The sequence below is a fragment of the Myotis yumanensis genome, unplaced genomic scaffold (genome assembly GCF_028538775.1).
Source record: "Myotis yumanensis isolate MYYU_CA2020_CCGP unplaced genomic scaffold, mMyoYum1.0.hap1 SCAF_12, whole genome shotgun sequence".
Lineage (NCBI taxonomy): Eukaryota > Metazoa > Chordata > Mammalia > Chiroptera > Vespertilionidae > Myotis > Myotis yumanensis.
The window spans coordinates 1429664-1446695 of NW_027223763.1; positions in this window are offsets into that span (position 1 = coordinate 1429664).

The following is a 17032-nucleotide window of genomic DNA, read 5'->3' on the forward strand; positions in this document are numbered from 1 at the left end:
CATCCCCCTTGGGGTGTGCAGGAGGCAGCCGATCAAAGATTCTCTCTCCTCTTTGGAGTTTCTGTCTCTCCGTTCCTCTCTGAAATCAATAAAGAGGAAGGAAGGAAGGAGGGAGGGAGGGAGGAGGAAGGAACTGGCCACAGGGCCCCTGAGCGTGTGTGTGGGCGCTGGAGGAGGGAGTTGGGGGGCCTGGTGCCACACCCCCCACCTCCTGTCCCCACACCTGGCCCGCTGGGGAGCGGGAGGGGCCCTCGGGTTCTGTCACTGAACGGGAGGCTTGGACGCTTCCCCAGTTTTATTTCTCAAACAATCAGAGATCTTCGCCTGCGGCCTGCAGCGTTGCGGGTGCTGCGCAGGGTGCGGGGCCGGGGCAGGACAAGAGCACTGTAGCCACATCACCTGTCCGTCTGTCTGTCCATCCTGCCGGCTGCCTCTGTGGCCGACACGGGGTTTGGGGGTAAACGGGCGTCCGTTCCCCGTGTTGAAAACGCCAGCGTTTGGGAAAATAAAAACCAGACTTTTCCTGGGGCCGGAGGTGGGTGTTTCTAGTCTCCAGCGGTCCGGGAACTGTGGCGGCCAAGGGTCCAGAAACCCATGAAACACGGTTTTAATGCGTCAGTGAGCTGTTTTCATCAACGATACTTTCTCATTATAAGAGCCCTATTCTTGCCTGGCTGGCGTGGCTCCGTTGTCTGGGCTTCGTCCTGTGCACCAGAAGGTTGCGGGTTCGATTCCCGGTGGGGGCGTATGCTTAGGTTTCAGGCTTGATCCCCAGGAGGGGGCGTGTGGGAGGCAGCCGATGGATGTTCTGCTCATTGATGCTTCTCTCTTCCCCTCTCCCTTCTGCTCTGTAAACATCAACTTAAAAAATGAGGGAAAAAAGTAAACAACAAGAAAAAACAAAAAAAATAAAGACAAACAAAAAGAATACCTCCCCCCAAAAAAGGAGTAATATTCATTACCCAGGATTTTCGAAAATGTACCTAATGAATTGCTAACAGTCCGAAAATACAGACTATAATATTTCCGCGTGTGCTTCCCTGGTGGTTAAGTGGTGCAGGTGGCCTTTGACGACAGGTCGCCTGAGTATGTCCTCAGGGTAGGTGCTTAGAAACGACACACCGGGGCCAAAGGCATTTTGCCAAAATGCCGCCCACCCCGCCGGCCATGGAGGGTGAGTGTCCTGAACTGGCCGGGCCCTTCCCTCTCCGGCAGCCTCCCGGGCAAAACAGCCTTTTCATCACACGCTTTTAAATTTATTTTTTGTTAATCCTCGCCCGAGGGGATCTTTTTCCAGCGATTTTTAGAGAGAATGGAGGGGAGGGAGGGAGGGGGAGAGAGAGAGGAACATCTACCTGAGAGACACATCAATTGGTTGCCTCCCGCACGTGCGGGGATTGAACTTGCAGCCCAGGTGCGTGCCCTTGACCTGGAATGGGACCTGCGACCCTTGGTGCCTGGGCTGACGCCCTAACGAGGGAGCCGGCCGGTCAGGGCTCATCACTTTGCTTTTAATCTCTCCGGCTGCTGCGAGCCGTCCCTTTTCCTCTCGTCGGCTACTTGGAAACTTGCCCGTCCGTGTTCTTAGTGGGTTTTTCCTTTTCTTCCTTTTTCTTCTGTGTGACTTCTGGGGTTTTAGTCCGTGTCCACCATGTGCTGGTGCGCTAACCATTTATTTCTTCTTTCCACTTGGGGTTTAGCCTTTTCTTTATTTTTTAGAACATTAGTCTTGTCTTCTTTACTTTTTACTTTTTTAGTGGGTGTCAGAGAGGAAGGGAGCAGGAGAGAGAGATTGAAACATCAGTGATGAGAGAGCATCATGGATCAGCTGCCTCCTGCACGCCCCCTGCTGGGGATGGAGCCCGCAACCCAGGCCTGTGCCCTGGACTGGAATCAAACCCGGGACCCTTCCGTTCACAGGCCGGCTCTATCCACTGAGCCACACCGGCTAGGGTAGGGTTTAGCTTTTTGCTTGTTTTCTTTGCAAGTTTTAAGTTTGTTACGGAGCCACATCTATCAGGTTTTCTTCCACGGTTTCTGGCTTTGGGTGAGGCCTGTGGTCACTCTCGCCACGCTGAGATTTCACACGTGTCCACCGATTTAATGGCTACATTTCAAAATGGGGAAAGGGCTTGTCTGTGTTGCAGTGGTTCTCAACCTTCCTAATGCCGAGACCCTTTAATACAGCTCCTCATGTGGTGACCCCCAACCATAAAATTATTTTTGTTGCTACTTCATAACTGTAATGTTGCTACTGTTATGAATCGTCATGTAAATATCTGATATGCAGGATGGATTTTCATTGTTACAAATTGAACATAATTAAAGCACAGTGATGAATCACAAAAACAATATGTAATTATAGATGTGTTTCCCGATGGTCTTAGGCAACCCCTGTGAAAGGGTCGTTCGACCCCCAAAGGGGTCGCGACCCACAGGTTGAGAACCGCTGGGTTAGAGCGTCAGCCTGAGCACCAACGGGTTTCAGGTTTGATTTCTGGTCAAGGGCATGTACCCCGGTTGCAGGTTCAACCCCAGGCCCCTGTTGGGGAGTGTGTGCGAGGCAACCGGTCCGTGTGTCTCTCTCACAGTGTTTCTCTCTCTCTCTCTCTCTCCAATAATAATAATAATAATAATAAAATCTAGGAAAGGGTGCTCTCTAAGCCGGTGGTTCCTGACCGCTGGTCGCAGCATCCTGGGATGTGGCCGTGTCTGCACGGCCCCAGGACACACGACCCGGTGCCCGTGACACTGCTGGCGGGCCCTCCAGGGACAGGGAGCGGGTCGGGGGCCGGGGCAGCAGCCTCATGGGAGTTCCGTGCACAGACGTTATCGGGGGGAGCTCCCCCCCCAGCTCCGCGCCCCCCCCCCCCCCCCCGCGCTGTCAGGGCTGGTGCAGGGCCCCCGGAGAGTTAATTGGCTTAAGTGTTGGAACCTGAAGGCAAGCTGCCGATGGATGCGCGTCTGACGCCAGTAAACACGAATAACTAGGTGGCTGGGGCGGGGGGGGGGGGGGGGGGGGGAGTGGGGGCGGCCCGGAGTCCAGCCTCCATCTCTCCCTTCCCAAGTGGAGGAGGCCGAGCTGGGAGGCTGAGGCGGGGAGCCGGGAGGGCTTAGTGGGTGTAGGGGTGCCTCCAGAGAGCCTGCCGGGCCCCCCGTGCCCCCGTGCCCCCCTCTCCCACTCTCCAGCTTCGGAGCAGGAGCTCTTCCATTTCAGTGCAAATAGTTCCGTCTGTTTCAAAAGGTCAGTGAGCCGCCTCGAAAGTGTCGCTGGGAGTGACGGGCGGCCGCCTGGGGTTGCAACACCTCACAGGCCAGCAGGGTATGTGCGTGTGCATGCCTGTATGAGTGTGGGTGCTCATCTGCACGTGTGACATGCCCTGAAGAGGGAGACTTTCCATTCGGGTTGCTGACGTGGGACGACGTCAGCCCGGACCCCTGCGGCCGTGCCGTCCCCTCCCCTGGCCACGGGGAGAGGCTGCGAGGGGAGGAGAGCACCGCCGGCCCCCCTGAGTCTGGCCCAGGCTGAGCCGCCCCGCGGGGCTGGGACCCCCTCGGGGGGAGCGGGGGAGCGGGTTCGGGTCAGGTTTCTGCCTGGTGACGGGCGTCTGACCAGTAGACTCCCCTGCGGGCCCCCGGCCCCCAGAACATGGCTGTTTCCCAGGTCATCACGGGGCAGCTCAGGTGTTTGCAAACCGAAGCCATGCCCATTGCGGGTGCTTCCACCTGGGGGGCGGGCAGCCTCAGCCCATGACGCCCTCGATGGCCGGCACCGGTTCCTATGACGCGCCCCCTCGCCCGCAGGGCTGAGATCAACAGCCCACTCGCCGCACGCTCCCTGGGGAGGGCGGTCAGGACTCCGGCCACGCCCTGGGCAGCTTGGCCTCTTCCGTGGGAGCTGCAGTGGCGGGGACCCGAGGGGGACCCGAGGGAGACCAGCGGCCACGTGAGGACGGCTGGCTCAGCTGCAGCTGCTGACCAGAGGCCTGCTCATGGCTCCTGCTCCGGCCTCTGCACGTGGCTCCTTCACGTGGCGCCTGCACATGGCCGGGCCCCCCAGGGCAAAGGCCCGCCTCCAAGCGGGAGCGTCCAGGGGGCAGGGGCTCCGGAGGCACGGGGTGAGCTGCCTGGCGGGAGCTGACCGCCTCCGGGCACACGTGGCCCCGCCCGTTGCTGACTCTGGGGCCACGTTTCACACCGCGTGCCGGCACCTCCTCAAGGCCCACACGTGGGGCCTCGCGCAAACCCTGTGAGGAAGGCCCTTCTGTTCTCATGTCTGGGGACGGAGAGGACCTGCTTGCGGCCCGAGGAGTGGACGGTGAGGCCCGGGGGCCCCGGGAAACCCAGGGCCCCCAGGTTCGCGACCCCCAGCTTCAGAGCGGGGTCCCTGCTGGAGCTCTGCGCCCGGCAAGGATGCGGACACTCGTGAAAGAAATGAGGGCCCTGGCCGGTGTGGCTCAGTGGACAGAGCGCCGGCCTGCCGACTGAAGGGCCCGGGTTCGATTCTGGTCAGGGCACAGGCCCGGGGTGCGGGCTCGGTCCCCGGAGGGGGTGTGTGTGCGTGCAGGAGGCAGCCGATCAGTGATTCTCTCCCATCATGGATGTTTCTCTCTCCCCCTCTCCCTCCCTCCCTCTCCCCCTGCAGGTTACAATACATCCATCCATCTCGTCACTAAAACACACCTTCGGGTGAGGATTAAGAGAAGATGAGCACTCGGTCCCTTTCCAGGCCAGTGACAGACCCTGAGGTGCGGACGGACCACGTGCGCCTCGCTGTCAGGTGGGCGCGTGGGCCGCTGCCACGCTGGCTGCGCGGCCTGAGCTGCTGCTCCTGCCGAGGGTGTGTTCCTGCGTCTCTGCTTCCGTCTCTGCTTCCGTCTCTGGGGGAAGCACGGAAACAGGAGAGGCCGCTGGCTGGGAGGGAGGGAGGGAGGGAGGGAGGGCCCCCCTCCCCCGCCGCTGCCTCGGGACACGGGGCTTAGATGCCCCCCCACTCCCCCCGCAGGAGACGGGTCTCCGCACAGTCGCCCAGGACGGCAGCGTGTGGGGCCGCAGGTGCCGGGCACCACGGTCTGCCTGGCGGCCGGGTCCTGGGGCAGCGCCCGAGGGGTGTGGAGCAAGGGGGCCAGTCGCACAGTCTGGTCATCACTGGGGGGCCCCCGAACCCCAGCATCTGTCAGCACGGGATCCCCGGGCGGCAGAAAGGGCCCTGGTGGAGGGTCCTCCCGCCCCTCCCGCCCCTCCCGCCGTCAGCCCTGCACCCAGAGACCCCACGGCCTGGGAGGCGGCCACGCCAGGGGCCCCAAGCCCGGCTGCTGCAGTGGGGACACCCAGGATGGGGTGTGCGCCTTGCTGAGCCCACCCTTGACCCCTGTCTTTGCCACAGGGCTGGAGGGTGCTGGGCCGGCCCTGAGGTCCAGCCGCGGGTCTGCAGTCTCCCTCCAGGGCCAGGGAGAGCCCGCAGGGGGGCGGGGGGGGGGGACGGGGACGGAGGGGGCAGGCGGCTTTGTCTGCGTCCTGTATTTGTATCTGGAGCTTATGGGCTGCACTGCATCCCCAGCGTTCACACCTCGAAGCCCTAACCGCCAAGGTGACGGCATGGAGGCAGGGCCTGCCGGGGGGGTTGGCAGGTCACGGGGCGGGCTGTCCCCTGGCGCAGGAAGGGCCACGCGAGGGCACAGCGAGAAGCGCCTCCGTGCGCCAGGGCTCCGGCCTCCCGCAGCCTCACCGACAGCCCCTGGGTCTGGGGCGTCTGGCCTCCAGGACGGTGGGGCTCCCCGCAGCCGAGGACCCCACCCCACCTCCAGGGCCAGGCGAGGTCAGAGCCTATGTTCCATTTTTAAAAATTTTTTTTTTACTGATTTCAGAGAGAAGGAGGGGGAGAGAGATAGAAACATCTATGATGAGAGAGAATCATTGATCGCTGCCTCCCGCACGCCCCTCCCTGGGGACTGAACCCACAAGCAGGGCATGTGCCCTTGACCGGAATCGAACCCGGGACCCTTCAGCCCGCAGGCCGACGCTCTATCCACTGAGCCACACCGGCCAGGGCGGATCCTGTGTTTCCTTAACCTTCGATATTCTGCACATCGCGGGTATTTTCGCATTGATTTTGATTTTTAAAAAATGACACTAAACACTTTGTGAAAAACCTTGATTGTTGAGTTTATTGGCGTCCCCTTACCTCACTCTGTGCTCAGGGCACGGGGCTCCCTCGCCTCCCCGGCCCCGCTTCCCAGGGTTTGGTCCCCGGGTGCAGAGCTGCCTGCTCTGGCCTCTGGGTGCCAGGATTCCCCCACTGGAGAGGCCGGGCGCAGGCAGGACAGCGTCCAGCAGGGGGCAGCCGTGCTCTGCCTCAGATTAAGGCCCAAAGCAGAGAATTGCTGTCCCTCAAGCTCAAATGCTTGCAAACCCGTCCCCCCCACCCCGCCCTCACCCCCGCCCCGTGCCCTGGGGGACGAGGCTGAGGGCAGAAGTGCCCCTCTTCCCGGCCACTCCGGCGCTGACCACTGACCACAGCTCCTCTTTCAAGAAGTGCTTCAGCCCTCGGTGCCGTCCACCTGGGGGGAGGGTGGTCTGTCGCCCTCTGCTTGGGCAGCTGACCGCCAGGGCAGGGGGGTGGGGGGATTTGAAAGTCCTCGGTGTTTGGAGCTGTGATTTCCGTGGTGAAAGGAGGGGTGGGGGGGCCTCGGGGGCATTTGAATCACCTGGGCAGGGCCGCCCGCTCCGGGCCTGGACGTCTCCTTGGTTCCTAGGGCCTCTCTCTGCAGGCAGCGTGGCCCAGGCTGTGAGCGACCACGGGGGGCACTTCATCAGCGATGCCGGGGCCGGGGCAGCTCAAACCTCGACTTCTGTCTCTGACTCGACCCCCTCAGCTCCTTCATGGAGATGGGCTGCGGGCTCCGGGGTGAGCACGGGCTGTTACCCGCGGCCCAGCCCTGCCCGCCATGGCCATTGTCCTGCTTCCCTGGGCGCTGCCCTCGGGGCTCCTGCCTCACCCCCGGCCCAGGCCCTGCCTCTGTCCACCTCCTGCTTTTTGGCACCAACCACCACCCTCCACTCACGTGCTGAGCATGTGTGTGTCTGTGTGTCCATCTGTCCTCCCACTCATCTCTCTGTCCATTTGTCTGTTCTTCCATCCACCATCCATCCACCATCCATCCACCATCCATCCACCATCCATCCACCATCCATCCACCATCCATCATCCATCCACCCATCCATCCACCCATCATCCACCCATCCATCCACCATCCACCCATCATCCATCCATCCATCCATCATCCATCCACCATCCATCCATCATCCATCCATCCATCATCCATCCACCCATCATCCATCCATCCATCCATCATCCATCCACCATCCACCCATCATCCACCCATCCATCCACCATCCACCCATCATCCATCCATCCATCCATCATCCATCCACCATCCATCCATCATCCATCCATCCATCATCCATCCATCCATCATCCATCCATCATCCATCCACCATCCATCCATCATCCATCCATCCACCATCCATCCACCCATCCATCCACCATCCATCCATCATCCATCCACCATCCATCCATCATCCATCCATCCATCATCCATCCATCCATCATCCATCCATCATTCATCCATCCATCCACCATCCACCCATCCACCATCCATCCAGTTATCCATGTGTCTGTCCATCTACATCCCTCCATTCCATCCATCCATCCATCCATCATCCATCCACCCATCCACCCATCCATCCACCATCCACCCATCCACCCAGTTATCCATGTGTCTGTCCATCTACATCCATCCATTCCATCCATCCATCCATGTCTCCGTCCCTCCATGTGGATGCATCCATCCATCATTTATCCACCATCCCTCCCTCCCCTCATTCTAGAAATGCTTTCCTTGAGTAAGTGGACACGCTGTTAGGAAGCTGGGAATAGGTCGGGAGAGATCCAAAGGGGAGAAAGCAGATTCTGTCCCTGCCCTCACAGAGCCACAGTCTGTGGGGCGACGGGTGTGGGATGGGGGGGGGGGGGGGCGTGAGGGCAGTGTGGGGCTCAGCGAGCCAGAGAAGCCCTGCCTCGTGGAGGTGGCAGGTGGGGAGAGATCCAGGGGGGCTCCCTGGAGGAGAGACGGCGGGCTGAGCCGGGAGGCCTGTCTTCGGCCCGGCCAGCTCTCCGGGGGGCCCCTGATGTGGGAGAGTGGAGGCAGCACGCAGCAGTCTGTGCCGGCGGCCCACACGCCATCTGCCTCGTTCCTTCCTCCCCAGCGAGCGCCAGAGCCCCGCTGCCTGGCTGCCGCCGCCAGCTGCACCGTGGGCTCCCGTCCGCCCAGCACGCCCGGCGCCTGGGGCCCTCGGGAAGGCGGGTCCGGGCCCGGAGAGCCCACGGGACCAGAGGGACGCCTTCCTGGGCCCCGTTTAACGGCCCCCCCCGTTTAATAGCCCCCCAGCGGGCCCATCCCATGGAGGCAGGGGCTGCCCGTGGTGCTGAGTCGGAATGGCCGTGACCTGTGACCTCTGTGGGCGCGGACCCAGGAGCGGCCTCCCAGCAGAACTTCGCTGCCCTCGCGCCCGGGTCTCCGAGGAAGCTCCCAGGACCGGACCTCCGCTCCTCCCGGCTCGAGGGTCACGTTGATTTCACCCGTGTCTTCGAGTGTCTTCGTGTGGCTTCGCGCTGTGAGACGCCGTCTGTGCCCGCAGGACCCGCTCAGAAGGCGCCGCTCTGCCTCGCCCGTGCCGGTGAGATGCGGCGTTGACCGCTTCACGGACGGCGGTGCATGCCTGAGGTCAGCAGCGAGGCTGTCTCTCCTGGGGTCAGGGAAGCCGAGGGGGCTGGGGGTGGGGGGATGACACTGGGGACCTTGGTCCAGGGGAGTGTGTGGGGCCGGCAGAGGCGGAGGCGGGCGGGCAGAGAGCAGGTCCGCGGTGTGATGGCGACGGCGAAGGGTATGTGTGGGAGCCAGTGCACTTTCCTTTCTAAGTCCTCACCTGAGGGTGTTTTCCATTGATTGTTAGAGAGAGTGGAAGAGAGAGGGAAAGACGGGGAAACAGCGATGTGAGAGAGACACATGGATTGGTTGCCTCCTGCACGCGCCCGACCAGGGCCGGGGCCGGGGAGGAGCCTGCAACCGAGGTACGTGCCTTGGACCGGAGTTGAACCCGGGACCCTTCGGTCCACCGGCCGACGCTCTATCCACTGAGCCGAGTGGCTGAGGCTGCCCCGTGTTCTTGAGGCCTCTTACCTTCATGGCCGCCCGGGTCCACATCCCAGAACCTCCTCCTGACGGTCTCTGGGCACGGACAGCCGTCCAGCTTGCCCTGGGCCCCGTCCCCCCGGTGGGCCCACGCTCCGGCGCCGGGGGCCTGCGGCTGCCCTCCCTCCTCCGGGTGATCGTGGAGGCGCAGCTGCCGCCAGTTCATACACAGCCTGAGACCCGGTGCCACCCTCAGGAGCACCGATGGCTGAGGCGCCCCTTCCGTCTGATGGGGGACGGAGGCTGGACAGGCCCGGAGGCGTGAGACCCCCCTTTCCTGGTCTCCATCTATTTATTTATTTAATATTTTTATTGATTTCAGAGATGAAGGGAGACAGAGAGAGAGAAACATCAATGATGAGAGGGAATCATTGACCGGCTGTCTCCTCCACGCCCCACACCGGGGATGGAGCCCACAACCCGGGCCTGTGCCCTGCCTGGGAATTGAACTGTGACCTGGTTCACGGGTCGATGCTCACCCACTGAGCCACACGGGCGGGCAGTGGTTCTTGAGCGTGCACACGCATGAGGTGAGCCCTGCGGTTGCACCAGCTCACTGCCTTGGGGGGCTCCAGGCTGTGGCAGGGGGGGCCCCGGAAGGAACCTAGTGGGGCCCTGAGTGGAGGAGATGGGCCCAGAGCAGAGGCTGCAGGAGGGAGCTGTGCAGACTGGAGCGGGCGGAGGCTGTGGGCACGTGAGTGAAGTGCCTGCCGCCCAGAGAGGCCCCAACCCCAGAAGGACCCCAGGGAACAGCCGGGGCGGGCTCCAGGAGGGAGTCGGTCTGCCCCCGCCGGGCAGACAGGCAGACAGGCTGATGGGAAGCCTCCATTCCAGGGTCACGGGGGAGGGCACAGAGGGGCTGCCCCGCCGGGAGGCACGGGAACCCAGGTCACCCCCATCCGGCTGCACACGGAAGCTTGGAAGCAGCACCCCGCAGGTTCTGACGGATCCAAATGAATGTGCCCAACGCTATTTGTATGAAAGCACTCGGCGCCCAACCACGTGCGCTTCAGAACGAGGGGCTCAGTGAAAATCACCAGGCAGGACGGTGTGACCCCGGCGAGGAGAGAGAATCCGTGAAAGCACCCAGTGTGCGCCCCGACGTCAGAGCGGGCAGAGGGGGTGTGGACACAGTCGCTACGGCTGCACTCCAGCCGCTCCGGGAGCCAGAGGGAAGATGGACACTAGAAGAGACCAAATCGCCCTGGCTGGTGTGGCCCAGTGGATAGAGCATTGGCCTGTGGACTGAAGGGCCCCAGGTTTGATTCCCAGTCAGGGCACACGCCCCCGGTTATGGGCTCGATCCCCAGTAGGGGGCCTGCAGTAGGCAGCCAATCGATGATTCTCATTGATGTTTCTATCTCTCTCTCCCTCCCTCTCTGAAATCAATAAAAAAAAAAATATATAAAAGAGACCCAAATCAAACTTCTAGAGTCTGAAACGGAAAATCCATCGGATGGGATTAAACTTGGCAGAAAAAAGGTCAGTGAGCTTGAAGACACAGCGGTAGGAGGCGTCCGAAGTGAAGCCGAGAGAGAAAAGGCCTCCACAGTATGAGCCGCCGCCAGAGAGCTGGGAGGAACCCGGCGCCCCCTGCACGCGCACTCGGGGTCCCCGAAGGAGAGAGAGGACGGAGGGAGGGGATTTGAAGACAGAGTGGCTCCCACAGGTCCGTTCGGGGCGCTCGGTGGACCCCAAGCGCAAGAAGCAGGAAGGAAAGCACAGCCAGATGCTCGGTGATCAAATGGCTCAACCCCGCGACCAAGAGAAAACCCTCGAAAGCAGCCACTGGAGGAAGACGCACTGACTCAGAGGAACGAAGACGAGGGAGAGCAGACGCCTCCGTGGGGAGGAGGGAGGCCCGTGGGGCCAGGCCTCATGGGCCGGATGAAAACGTCGTCACCCTAGAATCCCACCCCCGGGGCGGGTCCTTCGGAAACGAAGGTGACTTTTCGGGCGCACAAAGCTGGAGGGCCGAGCAGCGACGGACGCGAAGGGTGGCTTTCCGGAGACGGAACGGAGGCTGATGGACGAGGGGTTTACACGCAGAATCTGACCACGAACGGACCGATGCGGCCAGATGTAAACAGATATGGAGGCTCATCACGGGACCCCCCGACCGACAGCAGTAACGTTGGGCAGCATCGGCCGAGGACTCTCATGCACACCCCGCGCTTCGCTTCCATTTTCACAAACCGATGGGGCAGGCACCCTCCTGCCTCCCGTTCACCGGAGAGGACAGAGGACAGGGAGCCTGAGAGGGGTCACGTGATCTGGACTCGGGGCGGAGAACATGAGTCAGCTCAGGGTTGGATTCTGCTCCCTTTTGCTCCCCAAGCCGTGCTGTCCCCCCCTCTCCCGGCCTCACACCCATCCCTTCTGTCCCCTGGGAACCTGTCCATCCAGGTGCGTCTGCTCCACGCTCAGGGCCCCGGGGTCTGGCCAAGGCAAAGGCGGGGGGGCTGGGGGAGGGGGGCTGTGCACTGCCGAGCACTCCCCAGTCTCCAGGAGATGAAATATGGGCCGGGGCTGTTGCCGTGGCAACCACTCATCATTTATTGATGACCCTGGAACCCACTTGCTCAGCGGCCGGGAGTGATTTGCTGGTGCGGTTCCCGCTGGTTGGCTCCGCTCAACAGTGGGCTCTGCCCACAGGCCATTCTGGCTTTGGCTCAGGGTGGAGGACAGGGCGGGGGGCAGGGTGGGTGAGAGCCGTGTCCTCCCGGCACCAGAAAGGACCGTTTCGTTTCTGCTGCTGCTTCCAGTGCTTGGCCACACCTGGGGCCCCGCAGGAAAGACCACCCCCGGCCTGTGTGCCCGGGCGGCCCCCCAGCTCCCATCTCGGAGGCCCCGGCGGCCTGGCTGGCTGTCCCCTTCCCCCTCCACTGAGCGATTGGCCGCCGCCCCGGTTTCCATCTCCAGTGGTGCGTGTTCACCTAGAAAACGTAGGAACAGCCCTGACACGAGGAGCCACGCGGCCATCGTCTGCCCTGACCGGCGTGAGCGAGCCCTCCCTCGGGCCCTGCCTCCAGGGAAGGGCTGATAAAAACAAATGCAGGGGTTGGTGGCCCTGGCTGGGGTGCCCGGTGGTGGGGCGTCGGCCCGCGCTGAAGGGTCTCGGGTTTGATTCCCGTCAAGGGCACGTTCCGGGTGTAGGGTTCGCTCCCCGCCACCCCCGTTCAGGCTGCGTGCGGGAGGCAGCCAATCGATGGGCAGGGTTGTTGCTCTCCCCCTCCCACCACCCCATCCTCTCCAGGACTGTCTTCCCAGACTCTGTGCCCCTTAAACACCCGCTCCCGCCCCTCCCCAGCCCCGGCCCCTCCGGCCACGGCCTGTCTGCGGATCCCACCCTCCCAGCAGCCGGTCAGGATTTGTCCTTGGCGACTGGCTTAAGTCACTCAGCACCATGACCTCAGGGCTCCTCCACGCTGCACCAGAATCCCCTTCCTCCGTCGTGGGGTCGGCCACCTTCTGGTGACCGTCCATCCGCCCACGGATGCCTGCTGGCTGGCCGCCGCCACGCCCCTCCGGGGTCTCCCGGCCCCTCCACCAGGCCCTCCCGCGAGGGGTCTCTTTCAAGGTGACCTGAGCCCAGCTCCCTCCTGGAGGAGCCCCGAGTCCTTGTCCTCAGACGTGGCCGCGAGGCCTGACTGTCGGCCACACGTGCGGCTCCCGCCACAGCCCTCACCTCGGGCGGGGCAGGTGGGGCGCCCAGCCCCGGGCCCCCTCGCTGGCCTGGCAGGGGCAGGAGGGGCTCATGGCAGTGTTGCTCCAGGGGGTGCCATCCTGCTTTCCCAACCTCCTGTGCCTCTCCCGTCCCCTGGCAGGGTTGGGAGGTGGGGGTGGGGGCAGGTGCGGTGGGGGAGAGGGGGGACAGGGCAGGTACGGGGGGCAGGTGTGGGGGCAGGTGCGGGGCAGGTGCGGGGGGTATAGATGTCAGGGCAGGTACGGGGGGCAGGTGCGGGGGGGGGCGAGGGGGGACGGGACAGGTATGGGGGGGCAGGTGCGGGGGCAGGTGCGGGGGGTATAGATGTCAGGGCAGGTACGGGGGGCAGGTGCGGGGGGGGTGGGCAGGTGCGGGTTGGGGCCGGGTTGGCGGGCCATCTCCTACCTCCTGGCCGGCCCCTGCGCAGGTGGTCTGGCCCAGCTCAGGGATGTGCGGTCGCGTGGAGTGCGTTGCACTGGCCTCAGATGGACTCGGATGGACTCGGATGGACTCGGATGGACTCGGACGGACTCGGACGGACTCGGATGGGCCTCGGATGGACTCGGATGGTCTCGGATGGTCTCGGATGGACTCGGATGGACTCGGATGGGCCTCGGATGGACTCGGATGGACTGGGATGGCCTCGGATGGACTCGGATGGACTCGGATGGACTTGGACGGACTCGGATGGGCCTCGGATGGACTCGGATGGTCTCGGATGGACTCGGATGGACTCGGATGGCCTCGACTGGCCTCGGATGGCCTCGGATGGACTCGGATGGCCTCGACTGGCCTCGGATGGACTCGGATGGACTCGGATGGACTCGGATGGGCCTCGGATGGACTCGGATGGACTCGGATGGACGCTGGGGTTGTGGTTCTCACTTTGGCTCCCGACGCAGCCACAGCCTCAAAGAGGTCACATCGGCCGGAAGGGGGCACGAGGGGCACTTGTCTGCCTCTGAGGAGCCTCACCGGAGACTGGGCAGGGCTGGGGGAGGGGCAGGGCGGCTGTGCTGAGTTTAGGAAGGGGGGCGGGGGGGGCGGGGGGCAGGGGGGGGGCGGGGGGCGGGGGGGCGGGCCCGGGAGCCGCACCAGAAGGGGAGAGGAGACGCGGGGGGCGGGGGGGTGTGTTTCAGGGGCAGCAAAGGGCCAGCCAACCGGCTGAAGACGCCTCCGGGTCAACAGATCCACTGGGGACCCACCGGCCGGGGACCTGCCTGGGTTTGTGGTTTTGGGGTCAGGAAGCGGGAGGCTGGAGCCGGGTCTGTGTGCCGCCCGGGGCTGGGCTCCTCGGGCTCCTCGGCAGCCCCGCTGGGGGAGAGGGAGGGGGGCCGCCCCGGCTTCGCGCAGGAGCAGGTGATGGATGGACCTGCAGAAGGGAGGTTAGGGGTCCACAGGGAACCGGCGGAGTTTTCGCCAGGAAAGAGCCATCCATCAGCGGGTGGTTCGGCGCCATTAGCGCCTAAGGCGATGCCCCAGCCGGGCGGGCGGCGCGGAGGGGCGGGCGGCGCGGAGGGCGGCTGCTCGGTGCTGGCGGCCCAGCGCCGGGCGAGCTGGAAACCCTGGGTGCTCTCTGGCCTGGGGAGCAGCCCCCGCGCCTCCGTGTGGAGCTGGAGGTGCCGGTCAGGGGCCACTGTCCCTGGGGCCTGGGGGGTCTCAGCCCGGGGGTGCGCACAGGGACCCCACGCGGACCCTGCACCAGGAGGGGCGTGTGCTCCGCAGGGAACCAGGCCGCGTGGGCCTGGGCGTGGGGGGCCTGGCTCAGCCGTGACCCGGCCGGTGGGCTGACCCTGCCCGGCCGCTCCTGTTCCCACTGAGAGGGCCCCTCAAGGCCCCCGCCCCCCGAATCCGGGACCTCCTCACGGCTTCCTGTGGGCAGGGGGCTGGCGGCGAGGCTGTGACTGGGGCGCCTGGGTCGCAGGAAGCCGGGCGGCTCCCCCGGGTCGCGGGGGGCCTTGCTCTGGGGGCCTGGCTGCCCTGCGTGGGGAGAGGGGGAGGGAGGTTCCCCGGAGGCCCCCCCAAGTCCTGCCTGTGGTTGCACTCAGCTCACTCGGGGCGACAGGAGACACCCCTCCATCTCTCGCCGGCTGAGCTCATTCTGCTCCCCGGTCACAATAGACGGTGAAGTGCCTGGACCCCCCCAGAGTGCCCCCCGATTCCTCAATGGACGACATGCTGATGGGGCAGATGAGGTGGGCGCCTTGGGGGACAGAGGCAGGAACCCAGCGGCTGCAGTGCTGTGGGTCCCGTGGTCACAGGTGCTGGGAAGCGCCCTTCAAATAAGGAAGCAGGTGCTGAACCCCCTCCCTGACCCCCTGGCGCCCCACTTTCGGGAGGGGCGTGGCCGGCTCGGAGTGCCCTTGGACCCCGGCCCGGAACCCGCACGGGGGCTGCAGTGAGGGTGTGGGGGCTCCCGGTGAGCCTCCCCCTGCCGAGGGGGAGGGGGCGAGGCTGCCCAGGTGAGTGAGGTCGGGGCAGGGTCCGAGCGCTCACCTGCGTCATGGCGCCGAGGCTGCCCGCGCTGGGGGACGGCCTCTCGCTGGCATCTGGCACCGCCAGCCTCGCTCCCCCGGGCCCCGAGGGGAGAGGCGTCCGACGCGGGGCTCCCCTCGCACACATTTCAGTAACCACCACGCACAAGCCGTCAGGAACGTACAATCGTAATTAAAAAGAAATCTCCGGGGACGTCTGACAGGCCTCACACGACTCAATACTCCACATCTGACCGTAATTAAATGTCAGAAGGATGGGCCCGGGGCTGGCGGCGACAGAGCTGCCCGCGGGGCTCATGGCGGCGGGCTTGGCGGGCGCCCGTGTAAGTGCGGTGGGGGCTGCGGGGTGGTTAGCGCCACTGACCCCCCAAATCAGGGCGGAGCAATGGCTCTGCCCCCAGCCCTGCCGGCCCCACACCCGGCACCCCAGGACAGGGGTCCTCAAACTACGGCCCGCTGAAAACATTTATCCGGCCCGCCGGGTGTTTCTTCCACCGCTGTGTGCATAGGAATTTGTTCATAGTTTTTTTTTTAAACTATAGTCCGGCCCTCCAACAGTCTGAGGGACAGTGAACTGGCCCCCTGTTTAAAAAGTTTGAGGACCCCTGCCCCAGGGCCTCTGTGCGGACCAGCAAACGCCGTCTCCATGTGGGTGGGTGGGTGGGTGGGTGGTGGGCAGCTGGGGGGCAGGGCCAGGCGGGGGCGGGTGAGGGGCCTCAAGGAAGGCGGGAGAGTTGGGGGGGGCCGTGTGGTGGGTGCTGGGCCACACCGCCCGGGGCTCCTGTCTGAGCTGCTCCGTGCCTGCCCCCTGCTGTGGGGGGAGGGGGGGACAGCAGCTTTGGTGGACCCTCCAGGCGCCCAGGGCGGAGGAGAGCAGGCTGGCCCCCCATGGCTTCTGGGGGCAGCGAGGTGGGGGCTGGCGGATGTGGGGTGTGGACCATCTGGGTGCTCCAGGCACCTGCAGGTGGGCTGGGTAACAGCTCAGCGTCTCCCCTGCCAGATCCTGCTTCCTCCACCCCGAGCTGTCATCCCGGGAACCACCCCCCACCCCGCCCCCTGCACCTCCCATACACCCTTCTCCATCCCAGGGGTGGGCAGTGTCCAGAGAACCGACCTGCCCCAGGGGATCAAGTCAGTGGGGTCTCCGTGGGGCCAGTGTCTGGGCGGTGCCTCGGGGACAGTGGGGGGGGGGGGAAAGGTGGGAGACCGGAGGATCACGTCGTATGGTGCCTCCCTCGTCCCCCTCGGCCACTGTACCCCGACTTCACCCCACGACTACAGTGCGGAGAAGCACGAAGCTTCCCTGACGCGCACCTGTCTCAGAGAGGAAGGGAGGGTGAGAGAGAGAAACATCAATGAGAGAAGATCATGGATGGCTGCCTCCTGCATGCCCCACACTGGGGGTCAGCCTGCCCCCCCGGGCCTGTGCCCTGGCCGCGTGCTCACAGCTAGACTGGGTGACAGGCCTGTCCGGCAGGTGGCAGGTGCTCAGTGCCCCAGGCAGGGGGGCCGTCCTCTGAGGGCCCAGGAAACCGGAGCGTGGGGGTGTCCTGGGCCTCTGGTCCCGGCTGGGAGGG